Below are 9,565 nucleotides of genomic sequence, written 5' to 3'. Positions count from 1 at the left end.
TTGCCTTCACGACCCGAAGCTCTTGTTCCTGGGTCTTTTGCTCCTCCTTTAGCCCCTCAATCGCTTGTAATATCGGGGCCAACAGCTCCTTCTTCATCTCCTTTTTGAGTTCATCTACGCAACGCCGCAGGAACTCTTGTTGGTCAGGGCCCCATATTAAACTGCCTCCTTCCGACACCATCTTGCTTTGTGCCTGCCTTCCTGGCCGCTGCTCTAGAGGATCCACCGCAATCCGGCTACTTTCCTCTCTTTTTTCCATCCGTGTCCAGGGGGGATTCCCTTCTGGATTACCGCACAGTGTTATTTGCCGTTAAAATTGCCGATGGGGTTCCTATTACGAGCCCAAAAGTCCGTTCCACCGGGAGCTGCCGAAACGTGCGTCTCATCTGGTCATCGCCGCACCCAGAAGTCCCTTTCCAAACCTTTCTAACGCACCTCCGCATCCTTGCACAATCTTGCAGCTACAGGCCCACCTCCGACTCCATGATGCGCGACCAGATCGTTTTCGGTGTTGAGTTGGACCCCCTACGTCAGCAGCTCCTCAATGTAAAGCAACTCACCCTAGCGACCGCCATCGAGACCTGTGTCCTACATGAAAATGCCACCAGTCGATACTCCCATATACAAGCGGCTGAAACGGCGCGGCAAGGTCCCCATGAGGCGGAACGGGTCCAAGTGATTGAGCACCTCCAGGGCCTCAGCCTGGATGAGGGCGGCCATTTTGCGCGCTTTTCGCGGACTCCCACACTTGTACGTACCAAACGAGGGGGCGGCGATGTGGAGGAACGTAATGCGCAGGCGCGCACCACGCATGACCGCACCGCGCATGCGCAGTGGTGCAGCGACCGTGCTGACGTCACGACGTGCAGCAACTGTGGCTCTGCCCACTTAAAGCGGCAATGCCCCGCAAAATCTCGACAGTGCCTACGATGTGGAAGACTTGGCCACTATGCTGCCTGCTGGCGAGCAGCTCTGCCTTCCTATTCATATCGCTTCAGCCAGCCTTGCAGGAATGTTCGGGCAATTCAACCCACGGTCACCGAGTCCGATTCCGACCTCCTGCACAGCAGTGACACCGAGGACCCGAAGGCGCCTTTTTGAGTCGGTGTCGTAACGAAAAACAGGCTGTCCCCGAAGCAAAGACACCAGCCGCTGTCGGTATACAGCATCGATCCAGACGATGAGTGGTGTGCCACCCTGACGGTCAACCAGAATTCATCGCCCACCTCAGAGGCTTAATTTGTGAACTTTGTGCACTAATGGACTCTCTGGTCTGTTCTGTTCTTCCGTTTAATCGTTCAAGTGGTTTGTACATAGTGTTCATCTCGTTATTTGTGTGACACACTGTTTTTTCTGCACCAGGCACCTTCCCATGTAAATAGCTTAGTTTTATGTACATTTACAGAACATCTCTGTAAATATTTCGCACACACGTAGTCAGGAACATTCACCACACACTATTTATTGTCACGCAGGCACATTTTTTTATATAAAAGGGGGGATGTCATAATATACACCAGTATATCATGGTGCAGACACACACTGATGGACACACAGTGGGACCAATCAACATACACAACACCGCAGCCAATCACCAGTGAGAGCACACGCACTATAAAGACAGGGACCATCAGAGTTCCCGCTCATTCGAGTAGCAGCTAGCTAGGAGCACAGAGCTCACAGCCTGCAACACAGACATTCACCATGTGCTGAGTGCATCAACTGGTTAGGACAAGGCAAAGGTCTTTAGTTAAAGCTAGTATCGTATTTACCCACATTTCAAGTATGTTTAAATAATTAACCTTTTAATAAAATAGTGTTGCACTACTTCAAGTGTTGGTGACCTGTATGTGATCCAGAACACCCAACACATCAGTTCTTGGATGGGACTTAAAGATACAACCTTTTAAATTTGCGGAGTGAGTGCTGTCGCTGAGTCAAGACTGAAGCCTGGGATCAGAACATCTATATCATTTTGAGGAGGAATGATTCAATGAAGTCATTCAATTTTACAGCATCAAAGGAAGCAATCTGGCCCATCAGTTTGTGCCAATTCTTTGAATGATTATCTCTTATTCTTCCTCACAGCTCTGCAATTTTTTTCCTTTTCAAGCATATGTTCAATTACCTTTTGAAAGTCATTGAATCTGTTTCCAACACCCTATCAAATATTGCATTCTAGATCACACAACCCACTCCACAAAAAAAAACCTTTCCTCACCTTACCCACTACTTTTGCCCACTATCTTAAACTTGTATTTTTTGGTTATTGACCTACCAGGTAGTTGAAACAGTTTTTTCTGGTTTACTTTATTTAAACCCCCCAAATCGTCCCCCAATATTTGTAGCTCTAAGGAGAAGAGCCCCAAATTGTCAAGCTTAATGCAAAAAATGTTACCCATCTCACAATCTTATTTTCTGAATTTCTGTTGAAGTCATTTGTTTATTCAAAACAGCAGTGTCATACTGAACACCCACAGATGATGCATGTTCCCTAGAAATTGAACTGACATATAATTCCAGAGAAAATTGGAATTATAGTGATGCTGCTTGAGATTCTGGAAGTCTATACAAATAAACAGAATGGTCTCCTGTGCTAAATATCCCTGATTCTCAAAAATAATACAAGGATCATCCCGTTTAAACTCTATTTATTCTCTTATTTTCCCTTTCGTTTTTGCTATTATAATTTTTATCCACTGATGATTAATGGGCCTGTGACTTTAATGCAGACTTTGCCTTTAATTCAAGCAGGAGAGCTCAGTAGTGACTCAGTTTCATTGACTTGGCTGGTGGCCAATGAAGTGGCTCAAAATTCTGGGAGTTGCCAATAACCAGTCGTGATTGGGTCTGATTTCTCTGGAAAGTCTCTCTCACCAGTAAGGCTGGGTTATTTTAGTTTTGTTTTGGTTCTGAGGCTGGACGAAGCGGCTCTGTTTCTCTCTCTGCAATGATGAAATCTCCTTGAAAAACTTAATCTTCTCCAGCCGGAAAAAGTTGTACAAGTCGCTCAGCCAGTCCGCCTCCCCTGGCGGCGTATGCGACTTCCAAGTCAACATGATCAGAGCGGAGAAGGCTACTACAATGGCCCCCTTCCCCTCCAGCAATTCCAGCTCCTCCGAAACCCCAAAGATCGCCAGCACAGGGTCCGGCCTGACCTGAGCCCCCACTATCCTGGGTAACATCCAAAACACTGCCTCCTGAAAGCTCTCCAGCTTCTCGCAGCAGCAGAACATGTGAGCATGATTCGTCAGCCCTCACCCACACTTCTCAAACCCATTGGTCACCCCCTGGAAGAACCCATTCATTCTCGCCCGAGTCATGTGCACCCTGTGCACCACCTCAAACTGTATCCAGTTCTTCCTCATGCAGGAGGAGGTTGAGTTCACCCGCCGCATAACATCACACTATAGTCCCCAACCCATTTCCCACCCCAACTCCTCCTTCCGCATACCCTTTATCCTCGCCAACAGTGCCTTGCCCTGCTCCCCCAACCACCCGTAAATGTCCGCAATTCTACCCTCTCACAAATTGTCAGTGAGCAGCAGTTGCTCCAACAATGTGTACTCCGGTAACTGGGGGAACGCCTGCCATTCCTTTTGCGCCAAGTCCCGCACCTGCATATATCAAAACTTGCTACTCCTCAGCAGCTGAAACCTCTCTGGCAGCTCATCCAGCCCCACAAACTTCACCTCCAAAAACATATCCCTAATCCACTCCAGCCCCGCCTCCTCCACTTCCCACACATCCCATCCAACCCCCTGGCTTAAACCTGTGGTTCCCACATAGTAGCATCAGCACCAACATTTTATCCAACGAAACACGCCTCCTCAACTGGTTCCACATCCTGATAGTCAACTGCACCACCGGATGGGGCCATCACTAGGGTCCCCAAGCTATAACCGCTGCAGGACTCCTCCTCCAACCTACTCTGCCCCCTTCCTCCCACCAACACTTCACCTTCTCCACATTCACCGCTCAGTAATAATACACCAGCTTTAGGAGCGCCAACTCCCCTTTCTGCCTCTGCCTCTGTAGCAGAGCCCTCTTCACCCTCGGTAGTCTAGATGTCATTTTATTGAAACTGCAAAGAATTGAGATTAAAACTCAGGCTGGAAGCTGGATTTGAAGTGAGATAAAGAGTCGGAAGAGAGAAGTACACTCAAAGGCGACCTTTGAGATGAAAGCCCTGTCTAATAAAGGCTAAGTGCCTCTCCAGAAGAAATCCTACTGTCTGTGAGTATTGAACAGATGTTTCTGCTAGGAGACCATCACCAACTGTACACTGGTGGCTCTGATCAATCAGCGTGGCAAATAATTTAACATCGAAAGCAAGGACTCATCCTTTTTACCTTAATCCTTATTATTTTTACCCATTTCCACCCCTGTGTTTGTTTGTCTTGTGTGTGGGTGGAGGGCGGGACAGTTAAAGGTGGGTAGTAGGTTAGCTTGCCATTATCCTTTGTAATTACTGCTTATTTCATCTTTATTTCTGTTATAAATAAACAGTAATTGTGTTTTAACTTACAAACCTGGTGACTGTAAATTATTGGGCAGCCAAGGGCCAAAGATTTCAGGACTTTTTTAATGATTCACTTGTGTTGGAACTGTGGGGCCTGTGGGGCTGGAATTGACCAGGCACTATCCAAAAGGGTTGTAAAAGCAGTAACAAAGCATATTGTTTATAAATTAAAGAAACCTACCAAAGTTTGGAAATTTTAACAGGAACGTTCACAAAGTTCCAATTAATCAAGATCAATACTCATAGAATCAAAAGAATAGTACAGCTCAGCTGGATGCCATTTAGCCCATCAGGTCTATACTGGCTCTTACAAAGAGCAATCCAGTTAATTCCACTCTCTGTCCTTTTCCCCGTAACCCTAACTTTTTAAATTTTAAAGTATTTTTCCAATTCCCTTTCATATTGACCCTCTATACACCATCTTACTTGGCAATACTTTCCAAATCCTAATCACCTGTTGCGTCAATAGGTTTTTCCTCATATCACATCTACTTCTTTTGCTGATAAATTTGTTCCCTCTAGTTATTGACCCTTCAGCGATTAGAAATATATAAAACCCAAGATCCAATATGCTTTATTATCTGTCTTGTCCTGTCTTGCAACCTTCAAAGATTTGTGCACAAGCTTCCCCAAATCCCTCTCTACCTGCATTCCAGCATAGAATCATGGAAGCATAAAATCCATACAGTACAGAAGGGGGCCATTTGCCCATTTTAGTCTGCATGTATAATCTCTCCTCATTCTCCTACCAAAATGTATCACCTCACAATTTTCTGGGTTGAATTTTGTCTGTCATGTGCCCACCCATTCCACTAGTCTGGTGATATTCTCTTGAAGTCAATTATTGTCTTCTTCAATGTGTATTACACTTCAATTTTTTGTGACATCTGCTAATTCCAGAATTATGCTGCTGTACTTGCATGTCTAAGTCATTGTCAAAGCTGGTAGTGGCTTTGGTACCACACCTTCAGGAACTCTACTGTATACCTCCCTCCAGCCATTTGTCACAATCTGCTTATTTACCCTTGGCCAATTTTGTATCTATGCTGCTGCTGCCAGTTTTGTTCCATTGGCTTCAGTTCTGTTAACAAACAAAATGTGTGGTTTGACATTTGCCTTTTGAAAGTCCATATACACAACCCTCATCCACCCCTTCAGTTACCTCATCAAAAATCTCAATCAAATTCGTTACACATGATTTGCCCTTAATAAATCCTTGCTGCCTCTTATTTTATTAGCTTGTCCAAGTGTGTCATGGAAATTATAATAAAGACAAATTCCTCGAGGTTCGATTTAAGGAAATTTATTTACACAAATATATTTGCGGAGAGAGAGTGTTCCAGCTGCAAAAGCCAGTGCACTGCACTCTGTGATTCGATTGAAGACAGCATGTTTTATAGTCTGAAATCACAGTTTGAAGTAAACAGCCATGTTTATATTAAATAGACCTTGGAAAGTACGTACAATGAAATATATAGTACGTATGTTCTTGCCCTTGGCTAAAAACAATTCGAGTACACATTTTGTTATCTTTCGGAGGACAATGTGTTTTCCTAATGAGGCCAAGACCAGAATATTTCAGCATTTTCGCTAAAAAGCAGTGTTAACTATAGTCAAGCATTTCCCACCATGCTTCTAAATTGGCAACTCATTAATTTCCCTTCCACAAAGTGGCTGTTAATTTTATTCCGGATTATTGTTTCTAAAATCTTCCAACTATTGATATTACATTGACAGGCTTGCAATTGCAAGGTTTATATCCTCTCTTTTTGACCAAGTGTATAGCATTAATGGTTAGGGTTTGGGTGCTTTTGCATTACACTGTACCTAAGGAGGATTGGAAGATTGTGCCCAGCACTCATGTGATTTTTATCTTTACTTCCCTCTGCATTAAATAATACATCCAATCCAGATTGGGTGATTTATCACTTTAAGTATTGCCAACCTTTCTAGTACCTCTTCCATTATTATCTCTACACTTATCCGGTTAAGCGCCAATACCCTAATTTGGCAAAGTCCTCTTTTTTGGTAAATGTACATTTAAAAAAAAAGAAAGACTACAATTTATGTCCTGCTTTTCACAACCACCTCAAGTCTCAAAGTGTTTTACAGACAGTGAAATATTTTTGAAGAGTACTCACTGTTGTAATGTAGGAAATGCAACAGCGAATTTGTGCACACCAGACTCCCACAAACAGCAATATGATAATTGTAATAATCTCACCAAGGCCAGTCTTCTGACACCATACCCTTTTATTTACATAATGGAAAAGGCCACAGCCGTGGCTTACAACGCACACAGAATGCTGCCATCTCAGCACTTAGTTCCTCTTTCTTTGTTAGGGTTTTATTCTCGAAATCCACTGTCAGGATTTTTTGACAGGGTTGGGTCTTTTTGCATCCATGCCTTACTTTGCCTCAGTCTCTAATTTAGGGTCATCACAAACTCTTCCAACGCCGGTAAAGGAGCCAGACTTGTAGTTAATGGGAAGCGGCTCAACGCATCGGGATTAGATATCCGGGTTCCAGGGCAGTGCTCTAAAAGGTACTCATAAACTGCAAGTAACAGGGCCCAACATTGTATCTGGGCAGAGGCAACAGGGGGAATTGCCTGATCCTCTTTAAAAAGTCCCTATAAGGGCTTATGGTCAGTTACTATTTTGAAACACCTACCCACCTTTGGTACTTCCTTTGGTATTTCCATAGTAGAGTATGCAAGGGCATCAGTAAAGGGGCTAAATTTGGGATGAATTTCCCATAATAATTCACTAATCCCATCTTCATTGCCAATGTAATAATCTTGCCAAGGCCAGTCTTCCAACACCATACACATAATGGAAAAGGCCGCAGCCGTGGCTTACAGCGCACAAGTCCAAACTCAGGGACCTACAGAATACTGGCCCAGGTTCAAGCAGTGGATTTTAAACTCACGCTGCTCAGTTCCCATTGGGTGAGCTCCTGCCTGTCCAATAGGGAAGTTCATACATCACGAAGCTGAATTACTGGTCCAGTGACATGATAACTACACCATTGTCTCCTGCTAACAAATCAATGATTTTTACCTTCAAAATCATACTTTTTAACTTCTTCCCTCGCTCCTTAAACTGTGACTGCAGGATCTCAATCCTTTTCCTTATTATTTTGATGGTTCTGCCATGGATCGTCAGTCTGGCTCCTCCTCCTCGAGGGACAGGCGCTGACAGTATACACGTGCCCTGAAGCGGCACCTCCATTGCACCTCCCCCTCGACATGTTGAACGGATGGCATACAAACTTCACTGGCTGGCCCATACTCTTCTGGGGAAGGTTCCTCTTGTGTAGGGTCCACTCTGAGCTGGCCCTTCTTCTTCAGCCTCAGGTCGATAGTGAGCATTGCTGTCATTCTCTGCTGCTTGGGGGAGGGGTGTAAGAAATTAAGCGATTGGTATTCCCTTGCCTTACAAATCCAACAGGCTGCATGGTGACCCTGAGTTGTACTTCAGCACCACCCTCAACAGCTCCACCCCCTTCCCATCCCCTCCCCTCAAGCGCCTCCCCTCGATATATCCTCGTCTGCACCATACCTCGGTCCTGCGATGTTGGGAACTCCTATCCTCACCACACATCCCTGTCAACTGGGGTACCAGTGGCTGCCGCAGCCCATGTCAGCAATAGGCACTGTGGTCCCTGTACTGTTTCTCCCAGTGGAGCCTACTGTGCGTCTCCTCCTAGTTGGGCCATGTGTTATCCCTCCAGCAGGGTGGCACCTGGTTGTGCAGTGGAGAAGGTCACTGTGTGCCACCAATCACCTCCATGCTTAGCGGCTTGTGTGTGGACAGTTTTTGCAGGTGGGGGCGAGTGAGGGAAGTGTGCACCTTCTGGGAGCTTAGCTGCAGTATGATGTGGTCCTGGGTGTGACACATGTTGTAACAGACAACCTGACAGGGGTCAGGATGGATGAGAGACGGGGGCGATGGGCAGGCAGGGCTAGGAGATAGCTGCTGATCCTGAGAGGTGGGCTAGCTGATAATGTCACCAGTTATGCCTCTGCCCTGAGAGGGCAGTGTGCCAAAGACCAAGGTGCAGGTATCCTTTGTTTGGGGTGAGCTCTGCTATTCCCCTGCAGAGGGGCAGAGCTTCTGATGAGTGCACTAAGGAGGGCCAATAGCTGCTGTGTCACTGATTGAGCTTGGCCACGCCCATCCTCTTGATAATACAGCTGGGGAATGAGGGTTTCCAGAGGGCTGGCCGACAATCTTTGAGAGTTTTTAAGGATTCTCTTACCTTCTCGCTCCCCCTCAGCTGCCATGATGCCCTGGCCCCGTATGTACATATTTACACCAATTCGCACCCACGTGACTGAAGTCTTCAACCCGCCAATGACATTTAAATCCATGCAAATAATGGTTTTGAATGGAGCCGCTGGCGCTGGGTGCAAACCTGAATTGTTTGATTTTGTGCAATTCTCCGCCTGATCGCGATTCGCGATTCCGGGGTCACGAAGCGGAGAATCCAGGCCTTATTCTAAAAGGAAGTCTTATGTAACTAAACAGACCTTTGTCCATTACAATGGTGAGTAACGAATATGATTCGACAGCCACATTCATTTGTAGACATGACTGTGAAAAATCAATTTTACTGAATTTCTGTCCGATTAAATCATAGAACCATAGAAACCCTACAATGCAGAAGGCAGCTATTTGGCCCATCAAGTCTGCACTGACCCTCTGAAAGAGCACCTTATCTCGGCCCACTTCCCCACCCTATCCTTGTAACCCCACAACCCCATCTCACCTGCACATCTTTGGACACTAAGGGATAATTTAGCATGGTTAATTCAGCTAACCTGCACATCTTTGGCCTGTGGGAGGAAACTGGAGCACCTGGAGGAAACCCACGCAGACACGGGGAGAAAGGGCAATCTCCACACAGACAGTCACCCAAGGCTGGAACTGAACCTGGGTCCCTGGCGCTGTGAGGCAGCAGTGTCACCCAGAAAGTCCTCCAGAAAGCAAATCAAAAATTAACGGTAGTAGATAATGATCTAAACACAAAACTAGGCCA

This window comes from Scyliorhinus torazame, chromosome 4 (genome assembly GCF_047496885.1).
Source record: "Scyliorhinus torazame isolate Kashiwa2021f chromosome 4, sScyTor2.1, whole genome shotgun sequence".
Classification (NCBI taxonomy): domain Eukaryota; kingdom Metazoa; phylum Chordata; class Chondrichthyes; order Carcharhiniformes; family Scyliorhinidae; genus Scyliorhinus; species Scyliorhinus torazame.
The sequence above is the reverse complement of the archived record's forward strand: the minus strand, read 5'-3'. Positions refer to the sequence as shown.